This window comes from Triturus cristatus, chromosome 6 (assembly GCF_964204655.1).
Source record: "Triturus cristatus chromosome 6, aTriCri1.1, whole genome shotgun sequence".
NCBI lineage: Eukaryota > Metazoa > Chordata > Amphibia > Caudata > Salamandridae > Triturus > Triturus cristatus.
The window spans coordinates 1,749,847,138-1,749,857,410 of record NC_140589.1 but is presented as its reverse complement, the minus strand read 5'-3'; the positions used below and the strand labels follow the sequence as shown (position 1 = coordinate 1,749,857,410).

At 45.4% G+C, this 10,273-nt stretch overlaps 1 long non-coding RNA gene across 1 annotated transcript in view; it reads right to left on the bottom strand.

The window, feature by feature from the left end:
- Positions 1 to 717: 717 nt before the first annotated feature.
- LOC146821921 (uncharacterized) overlaps positions 718 to 10,273 on the bottom strand; it is a 52,502-nt gene continuing 42,946 nt past the window's right edge. Inside the window, exon 3 of the long non-coding RNA XR_014962786.1 lies at positions 718 to 760. This is a non-coding gene — a long non-coding RNA (uncharacterized LOC146821921). The remainder of the gene's footprint in view (positions 761 to 10,273) is intronic.

The following is a 10,273-nucleotide window of genomic DNA, read 5'->3' as shown; positions in this document are numbered from 1 at the left end:
GTCTTCACTGAATTTTAACGAAGCAGGTGAAGCGCGCCTGCCAACGTTCTCGAGCGCACTTCACTAGAGAATTTATCGGGACAACACTTACCTCACCGTCGTGGAAGCTAGGGTAGGTCGCGTCGAGGATTTTCATCGCGTTAAACTTCGACGGTCACCATACTCATTCAGGTTAGTGAATCTAGAGTAGTGTCTCTGAAAATTACGGCGCATGCGTGAAGATTAGCGTAACCGGGAAAAAACTCTTTCTGACTGGAAAGTGAGGAAGGTCAGAACACTACCTCTTAGAAAAGCATAGTGAGCTGTTCTTATGCTTGTTGAGTATTCAAAACACCACAGAAAAAAGACACTCTTAGAGTTATCTTAGTTTAAACATGAACAACGCGAACCGTCCTCGCGCTGTCCTTGTTTAATACCGTCTTTCAGTTTGAGTAGGAAGAATAGTGTACTCAACTCTTAGCCTAAGCAGCGTCCGAGTCTTCTAGCATTTAGTGACCAAGTAGAGTCCAAGTTTTATAAGGGTTCCTAGTCACTTCTCGATTAGTTAGAACGAGAGAGTCTTCTTCCGTCTCAGTTTAGTTTTATTGTTTGCCTTTTTTCTGGATAAGGAAAGTTCTAAGAAGTATATACACTGCGCTCAAGGCTAAAGAACGAAGTAAGTTATCTGTTACAAGACAATATAAAACTAGTTAAAATAATTGACAATTCACGACACTTACCTTATAATTCTGTTCCAAGACCGCGATACCTTCCTTGACACCTGTAAGAAAAGAAGAAGAAGAGAGGGTTAGCGAGAGCCAGAGCGAATCAGTTGATATACACTCGTGCAACTGAGAAATAGAGAAGAGAGGTTTGGCCCTGAATGCCTCCTGGTAAGATAAGCTGATTTATTAAACTAAATACAGTAAGTAAAGGTATTAAAAGACTAAAGTAGTGACTGAATGTTAATTGTTACAGAATTGTTATCTACTAAGAAAACGAAGATATCCAGGGCTGTCTCTTCTCTGTCCCAATCCCCTTTCCCCCATTGACACTTACCTGCTGAGAGTTATAAAAATCTCACAGTGACGTTCCGATGGGGGCATTGGGAAATTAGCAACATTCTGCTCCCGTGTTTTTTGAAGACTATTTACGCACCTGACAGAGTGAAGTGCCCACGTTATCATTAACACCTGAGCAGAATGACGGAAGGCTTAGATCTAAAAAATTTGAGCAAAATACTTGGGAATATACAAAGGGATTTAGGAGCAGTTAGAGAAGAGAACCAAATTTTAAGACAAGAGATACTGAATATAAAGGGAAGGGAGACCATTTCTGGAACGAGTGCAAAATCCACTACTTTTGAAACTCAAGGACCAAACATAAGTTCTAGCTCATTACCCTTGGGTACCACCCAAGTTGTACACTCCTTGTCTCCGGTAATTCCCCTCGCCCCTCCGGAGCGATTTAACAAAGACACCCAAAAGGTCCAGATTTTTCTGACTCAATGCTCCCTTCATTTCATGTGCCGTCCTGCGATTTTCCCCGATGCTCAATCTCGGGGAGCGTTCATTCTATCTTATCTTAGTGGGGACGCTGCCTCCTGATCGATGCCCTTAGTAACACAAGATGATCCAATCCTGTACAATCTCGAAGACTTTAAGAAATAATTTCTTCGTATATTTGATAGGAGAAAGGCATCACAGGCTACGGATAATGAATTGCTAGAGCTTCGTCAAGGTAATAGAGAATTGGTAGCTTATCTGGCCCAATTCAACAAGTTGGTAGTGGAGAGGAATTGGCCAGTAAGCAAAAGAGCAGCAGTGTTTTACAGGGGTTCGAGAGATGAACTGAAAGATGCCCTGTCTCAGGTTCCAAATCGACACACAGAGATCTCAGCATTAATAGATTTAGTTCTAGAGATTGACTTTCGTCTGAATGAAAGAAAAGGAGAAAAAAGGAGAGATTTTAAATCAAATGTCCCTCGGTTTGATCGAATCAAGTCGGATTCAACACGAACTGTTGAGCATACCACTGGAGAAGAGCCTATGCAGATAGGTGCTTTTAGAGGCCCATTGTCCCAAGAAGAAAAAGAAAAAAGACGTCTGAATAAGCTATGCATGTACTGTGGAGGTAGTGGTCACTTTGTTAAGGCCTGCCTGAAGAGACCCAAAATCCAAAACAAGGAAAAGGAAAACTCTCAGCACCACCAGTAGTTGGGGTTGAACTGGTGGATGCAAGCAAAAACACAACTCCAATGGATCATCAATTGGCGAACACCTTACAAGTCTCCACACCTCACTTGACCCTAACCTTTACCTTGAAATTTCGAAAGGTGATCTTGAAAGAAATCGCAGTCAGGAGCAACTGGTAATTTTTGTGATCAAAAGTTTGCAGTTCGGATAGGTTTACTGGCAATCCAAAAGGGTAAGAGTGAGAAAGTTAAAGCTGTTGACGGCTCAGACTTAACTTCAGGACCCATAACCAGCCACACTGAACCTGTACAGATAATTACCAGGGAAGGTCATCAAGAAATATTGCAGTTTGACCTAATAGACTCTCCTCAATTTCAACTCATTTTAGGACTACCATGGCTCACAGAACACAATCCGTCAATTGATTGGTGGGCCAGGACAATAGCCTTGGATTCAGAATATTGTGCAAAACATTGTTTTACAGAGCCTGACACCCTGTCAGAAAAAAGTGTGGCGGCACAACTTTGTGACAATGGAAGAACAGTATGCGTTATCCAAACTACTGAAATTCCCGAAAACCTTCAAGATTTCATGGATGCATTTGATGAAGCCAAAGCAGAAAGGTTACCACCCCACCGGCCTTATGACTGCAAGATTGACCTTGAACCGGGGGCGAATTAACCATGCAGTCGAGTTTATGCCCTCACAGAAAAAGAGAATTTTCATCTAAAGGAATACATAAAGAAAAATCTTGAAAACGGTTTTATTAGACCTTCCCAGTCACCTGTCTCCTCTCCTCTCTTTTTCGTGCCCAAGAAGGGAGGAGATCTTCGAACTTGCATAGACTTTCGAGCAGTCAACAGAATACGATAAAAAATCGTTACCCCTTACCACTTATCTCTGTATTGATTGATCAAATTAATGAAGCTAAGATTTACACCCGCCTTGATCTTCGAGGAGCCTATCACCTGATTAGAGTGCGAGAAGGTGATGAATGGAAAACGGCCTTCAGAACAAAATACGGTCTCTATGAATATCAGGTGATGCCGTACGGCCTGTGCAATGCTCCCGCGGCATTTCAGTATTTCATAAATGATGTACTGAATGACTTCATTGATCTATGTGTGATCGTCTACATAGATGATATCTTAATTTACTCAAAATCTGAAGAGGAACATCACAGACAAGTCCGAGCAGTATTACAACGTCTCAGAGAAAATTCCTTATATGTAAAGTTAGAAAAGTGTTTGTTCAACACTAACACTGTAGAGTTCCTGGGATTCGTGTTATTGCCTTCTGGAATCACCATGGATGAACAAAAGGTGAAGGCAGTTGCGGACTGGCAATCTCCAACCACCATTAAAGAAGTCCAGAGCTTCATAGGCTTCGCTAATTTTTATAGGAGATTTATCCATGGTTTTTCACAAAAGATTTTACCTTTAACCAGACTATTGAAAAAAGGAGTTCCTTTTAATTGGTCAGAGGAAGCCGAGCAAGCATTCACCTTATTAAAGAAAAGCTTCATGTCGGCACCAATTCTTCTCCATGCAGACCCAACAGAGCCTTTTTATCTACAGACGGACGCCTCAGAATTTGCCATAGGAGGTATTTTATCTCAAAGGCACACCGGCCAGCTGCATCCTGTAGCATATTGCTCTCGTAAGCTTAATCCAGCGGAATGCAACTACACCATCACGGAAAAGGAGCTTTTAGCCATTAAGGATGCTTTTAAAGAATGGAGGCATTATCTGATGGGTGCTAAGCATACTGTGACGATATTTACTGACCACAGAAATCTGAAGTTTTTACGGTCTGCAAGAACTCTTACACCACGCCAACTTCGATGGTCACTCTATTTTGCTGAATTCGACTTTGTCATCACATACAGGCCAGGTTCACAAAATGGGAAGGCAGATGCCTTGTCAAGATTGGATACTGATCATCAGAAAACCAGCAAATAATTCCAGCAGACAGAATCATTGGAACCATTTCCCTGGAACCTTTTGAAGATCAAATCCGAGAACACATGACTGCTGATCTTATCAACAACTGGGCCGCAGAAGACCCATTACGAACTGTGCAGAATGGATTACCCTATCACAGACAGGCACTATTCCTACCCACCACAGGCCTTCGAACTAAAGCCTTACGTGAATGTCATGATTATCCTTTAGCGGGTCATAAGGGTGTGCACAAGACAGAAGATTTAGTTAAACGTAGTTTTTGGTGGCCACGCATGACCAGTGACATTCGACAATATGTTTTGGGTTGTGAGATTTGCATTCGGGGAAAGTCGGACAGACAAGCACCAAAAGGCCTTTTACAGCCTTTACCAATTCCCCCATATCCCTGGCACACAGTGGGCCCGATTCACAGAACAAACTTAAGACTAAATCCTAAACTTACTACCATTCTGGTATTCACAGAATGCACCTACTACTTCTGGTATTCACAGAGTGAACTTACTACTTTTGCTATTCACAGAATGAACTTAGAACTTTTGCTATTCACAGAATGCATTTACGACCACTAAACTTACGTCCGCACTCGGGCCGGAATTTCCGCCCCTGGAGCGGAAGTTCCGCCCCCGGAGCGGAAAGTCCGCTCACGGGCCGGAGAACCCGCTCGCGGGCCAGACAATGCGCCTACGGGCCGCAAAGTCCGCATACGGGCCGGAAATTCCGCTCTCAGGCCGGAAATTCCGCTCTCGGGACGGAAAGTCAGATTTGGGACCAGACTACATTAACTGTGGCCATTGATCATTTGAGCCAAGGGTAAACACCTGTCCAAGTCCCTACCATCCCCCGCCATGCATCAGCTGACACACTCCAGCCAATCCCAGCCAACAGCTCCAGTTAGCCATCATGTTGCTAGTGCCTACCATCCCCCACCATGATCCAGCTGAAGCCAATTAACACTCATTGACCAACAGCAAAAAACATTTAAAAGCAGCACACAGTGAAGGAACAGGTTTGGCCATACAGAGTTTGTCTTTGCAAGCTGACACCGGCTGGGAAAAATGGACCTCCTGAAAAGAAAGAGGAATTTCACAGCAGAGGAGACCACCATGCTTGTGGAGTTCATTGTCAGGCACCACAAACGCCTCTATGGACTCCCACCCTACTGCACCAGTGGGACACAGAAGGCAGCCCTGTGGCAGCAATTATCCACTGCTGTCACAGCATTGGGGGAGGAGAGGCGCACAGTCCAGGACCTAAAAAAAAATGGCAGGATGAGCGGCTGAGGGTAAAGGAGAAATACTCCCGGATTGAATTACAACGGATCCTCCCAGCCGCATACTCTGGACCACGCATCCGCCTCACCCCACTGGAGGAGGATATCCTGACAACGATACACCCCCACTTGGTCCATGGGCTGCCTGTCAGTGACGTCCGCTACGTGGGACCAGGTAAGTGGGATGAAAAGAAAAAGTGCATGAAAAGATTGTCTGTGTTGCACTGTCAGTGTGAATAAGGAAGTAGTCCAAGGTTTATAAAAAAATCCGTCAGTCAGAGACTCCTGTGTCACCCTCTGTATGTAGCACTACAAGTCCCACAATCCTTAGCGATGGAAATGGCAAATCCCTCCCCCACTATAGAAAACATGGGCACTGTCCTGTTGCAGTAATACACCAGCCCACTAAGTAGCAATTGACAAATATCAGCAGAGATGCGCCAGTAACAATGCGACACGCAATCCAACTCTTGTGCAACCGCGGATGCGTCACATTTACAATGCGGTGCACTGTGGCGCTGGGATAGACAGATGTGTATCGCAACGGATGGCATTAGGGGGGTGCTCTGCTGGAGTAGTGTCGCAAGTGTGACGCAACTCCAACAATGTCCATGGACCGCCTACACCTAACGTTCTGGGCCACTCATTACATGTGCCTCAAGCTGGTGTAAGTTTGCATGGCACCACCCTATGAAAAGTGACTACGTGAAATGCCGTCGATTACAATGCATCACTTGTACGAGGCATAACCAAAGAAACGCACACCCTGCCTACATCACAACTGATGCATGTTTAATGTTGCGCAGGACCGCACAACGTGAGGCATCCCCATGGATGCATAACATTGTGAATAAGTCTAAATGTGTCACCTGTATTACCCCACCGCTGTGTCACAGAAGTGACGCAACTGCGGTTTAAATGTATTACAAGGGGCGTGTAAACCTGCCACCAAAAATCTACTACGTAAATCACCCCGTGCCAGCTTAAAGCACAAAGCAGAAGGTGAGAGAATCATCAGATCTAAAAAGTCATACACCTATTCTGTTGTACATTTCCCACCCTGGCACGCCATTACGTCCCCAATGCACCAATGCTCCTCCCTGCCCAGTCTGCGGCAGTACTGCACAACACTATTAGCATGCAGAAGAAATGGGGAAATCACAGAAATGTTCCACAAGCACATATCCCATATGTTTAGTTTTCACTCTTCTCACCCATTGACACATTCAGCCAGAGCACAGACAACTGCCGCAGCAGAGGTCCCTGCATCGACTGGGAGGAATCGCCACCGTACAGTGATAGGCATACCACCCTCACCGACTGGTAAGTCAAAGTGGCCAGGAGATGGTCAAAATGCATAAATTGTCAGGAGTGACCGAGGGACATATAGTGCCCACATATGAAAGTCAACCAGAGATGAACAAATAGCTGCATTACTATTGGAGTTGTCAATGGACATCCACCTTTAGCTAATTATAATTGTGAACAGCTGAAGACAATATATTACATGCCTTGGCACATCAAACCTTCGTAATTGCGGAACATGACATGTTTTTCATCAACAGCCCCAGACCTGGCAATCCAATCCTGTTATCGAGTGCCACAACTACTCAAAAGGGTGTCCCAACTATGTTGCAATGGTGTCTGTAGACGTAATCAATCAATCTAATTGACAGAAATATGGCAATGATGAACAAGTGAGATCCCAGGGTCATTAGTAATGACAATGCATACACTGTCCAAATTTGAATGTTTCCAATATAGATCAAATTCCCAGTCCACACAGCTGGTCATGTACCACTTACATTGTCTGGCTTTTGTTTTGCCCATCAACAAAACACGATAGTGGACCTCACATCAGGATCCGTAGACATGTCATTGTGATATTGGTTGCATCCAGGTAGTGGGCCCATTCGAAGTTATTTGGGAGCAATCATGATATTACGTATAACACACTTCAGCAACGCTGGTGCCCACAACTGCTTGTGCTCATCCTTTGTGCCAGAAATCTAGTGCATCACATGTGGCTGCAGGAATGTAAAGTAGCAAAACACACTTATCATTGTAGGTACAACGAGGTCCTCCCAGAATCAAAGACACACACTGACTTCTGCTACAAGGTTGGCTGTGACATCTGTTCAGGGCCCACACACTGTTCCGGTGCTGGGCCAAGGGAAGTGAACCCAATAACATATCAGGCTGACTGCTCATTAAATGTGCCTTTCACATCCGCCGTATGTTGTATGTGTTGTACAACACTGTTGTCCTGCATCACAATATGCTCACATATGGCATTTGAACCCATGCAAGATCAGACCCTGGTGGCTAATGAAAGGATTACACAAAATGTATGCCAAGTGAGTGCAGAATGGACATTCAATAGTACCATGAGTAATATGAAATGACCAAAACACAAGCTGCTTGCAATTCAATTTTCGGAAACACCATGATGAAAATAGCATGGTTGAGGCCAACACTGATGCCAGTAGTGTACCTTTGAGATGAATGTAGGGGCTGCTAAGGTGAATCTTCATGCAGTTACACCTGCAAAATGACTAGGCTGAAGAGCAACACGCTAATCCAGTGCAGGCGGAAGGCATCGAAGCTTCTCAGCCTATCCGCAATGTGTGAGTATAAACCAAATGTTACATTCTGCTTGCCTCCTCTCCTACCGTATTCATATGTATAGGTGAGTGTTTGACATATGAGGTTTGGATGTCTGCTGTACAAGACACCAATCGTCGTCAGCTAAGTAGTACCATGATCTTGGAAATAGAGTATGCAAAGAGAGGACACTCACAGGATGGCCATAAGACATCTGTGTTCTCTCATACAAATATGTGTGACTTCATGCGTGGGGAAGCACAAATGAGCAACATCATGTCCCTGACTATTGCAAACCTCACACATGAAACCATTTCTGACTTGACAACAAACAACATGAGACTCTGGAAATATGTAAGTTTGAATGGCAAAGGTGAAAGCAGTGTAATGGGGAGGATTCCGGGTCATTTATCCCTTCCTATCAGTAACCTTCTCATACATGTGTGTCTGTTGATGTGTCATCTTATTGATGTCAGTGCTGTGTGGAGGAAACGGCTGGCAACTGCTGCATGTGAGCAGGTGCCCATATGTAAAGTTCATGAGCTAAACATGCTGCACATTGTTCTGGATTACCCACAAATGGCCATTGAGAATGACATGTTGGCTCAGAGCTACCATCTGTGGTAGAAAAATCTAGACCTCTATGTCTCATCATAGCTGCTGACAGGATGACACCACAGCAGCGGACACCGTCCCGGGGACTGCATGACATCCTGGCTGCAGCAGTTCAACCCTCGCGCACCCGTCCTTCAGGTAATTCTAGCATGAGGTGTGTCTGTTGATGTGTCATCTTATTGATGTCACTGCTGTGTGGAGGTAACGGCTGGCAACTGCTGCATGTGAGCAGGTGCCCAAATGTAAAGTTCATGAGCTAAACATGCTGCACATTGTTCTGGATTACCCACAAATGGTCATTGAGAATGACATGTTGGCTTAGAGCTACCATCTGTAGTTGAAAAATATAGACCTGTATGTCTAATCACAGCTGCTGACAGGATGACATCACAGCAGCGGACACCGTCCCGGGGACTGCATGACATCCTGGCTGCAGCATTGAAACCATTGCGCACCTGTCCTTCAGGTAATTCTAGCATGAGGTGTGTCTGTTGATGTGTCATCTTATTGATGTCATTGCTGTGTGGAGGTAACGGCTGGCAACTGCTGCATGTGAGCAGGTGCCCAAATGTAAAGTTCAGGAGCTAAACATGCTGCACATTGTTCTGGATTACCCACAAATGGTCATTGAGAATGACATGTTGGCTCAGAGCTACCATCTGTGGTTGAAAAATATAGACCTGTATGTCTTATCACAGCTGCTGACAGGATGACGCCACAGCAGCGTGCACCATCCCGGGGACTGCATGACATCCTGGCTGCAGCAGTTCAACCTTCGCGCACCTGTCCTTCAGGTAATTCTGGCATGAGGTGTGTCACTGGCTTCGACTCCAAAGCCATGACAGAGATCCTGATTCCCCTCTGCATGTAATCAGCAGTTGTTGTGTACAAAGTGAAATACAAATCAGGAGTGTCATGTGCCTGTCTGTCAATTGGTGATGCAGATAATTGAGAATGTTGTCACTTCCCTCTACAGCTGCTGGTTCAGGGACAGCTAGGCCTACAAAAGCCGTGAGGAGACAGGTCCAGCAGGTGACACTAGGGGGGAACACCAAGGGACAGAGAGTTGTGCCTGGAGCTGGTGAGTTTGCCTGTATCTGTGTAACACCTCAGTGCTATGGTGTGAGCTGTCATTTGTGGTGGTACCCTACACAGGTCACATGATCCTCATCTGTTGATGCAAAGTACAGTTAATACAAACCCTTGTGCTGCACCACATGTTATACCAGGTCAATCCCTAATACGGTTGCAAACTCTGTTCCAGGGGATACTGAGGACGAGGATGACAGGCCCATGACCAGTGCGGGCCGACGGGGAATCAGAGGGGAGAATCCCCTGATCCTCCAAGCTGTGATGTCGGCTGCAAGCACTGTTCAAGAGGAGGAGGATGAATTTCCTGAGGACCTCTACTTGGTGGATGATGAGGACTACATGTCTGATGACGATGAAGATGCCAATGCGCGCTATCATGCCAGATTGGCTAAATCGGTCAGGGCATCACATCCTCTGCCAAGCAACGTTCGTCAGCCTCCTCCCAAGCATAGCATGGCCTGTCCCCAGCCTCGAGCAAACCAGTCACAGCACCCACGCATCACAACACAGACATCACTCCCTCACAGTCCTCACGTCCAGGACCAACATGGTGG